Source organism: Camellia sinensis, chromosome 9 (assembly GCF_055761805.1).
Source record: "Camellia sinensis isolate YWXY chromosome 9, ASM5576180v1, whole genome shotgun sequence".
In the NCBI taxonomy this organism is placed as follows: domain Eukaryota; kingdom Viridiplantae; phylum Streptophyta; class Magnoliopsida; order Ericales; family Theaceae; genus Camellia; species Camellia sinensis.
The window spans coordinates 82169146-82170000 of NC_138969.1; positions in this window are offsets into that span (position 1 = coordinate 82169146).

An 855-nucleotide genomic window follows, 5' to 3' on the forward strand; every position below is an offset into this window, starting at 1 on the left:
GGCGACTTTTCAACGCATTTCTTTATCACTAAAAAATATTAAAATTTGGACAAAAAAACCTATGATTCTATTGGTATGAATTTTTCACCAATTAACGCTTGAAAAAACCCATCTACATTGAAGAAAACTCTATATATATTAAAATTTATTGAAAAAATAAGGAATGGTTTAGATCAATTCCATACAATTCTTTTGAGACTTCCTATAAAACAAATGAGACCTTAACTTAGTGGTTGTGCAGTATCATTTTGTAGTGTGAGATTACGGGTTCAACTCTTACGGAGAAATTTGATATCATTTGTAGCATTTATTTCTCATCTATTATGAGAGTTGTATATAGTTGTTTATTTTTACCTAAATCTAGACTATATCTTGTAATTGTTGGGCTTCTAACTGTCATTAAATTTTAATTTTCTATATTGTTTCAATCAATCTGAACAGATTTACCAATTTCATCATTTTTTTATAATGTCTTCGTCTGATTTAACAATTTTGTCTAGATATGATTTTTTGTTTTAAAAATTGATGTCTGTCTCTTTCCTTCTTGTATGTTGTGACAAATTAATTAAATTTTAATTTGAAAATGTAATATTTTGGGTAACAGAGGGTGGGCTTAGAACTAATGTCTTTGTCCAAAGTTCTTTCATTATTGTATGTTGTGACAAATTAATTAAATTTTCATTTGAAAAATGTCATGTTTTGGGCAATGGGGAGAGGGCTTAGAACTAAAGAACAGAGCAACGTTCCATGCACTAAAATTATTATCAAAAATATTATTAGAAGCCTATGTATTCAAATATTATTGACTTTTTAACAATCAATCATATTTAGATCTCGTTTAGGAATAAACTATTT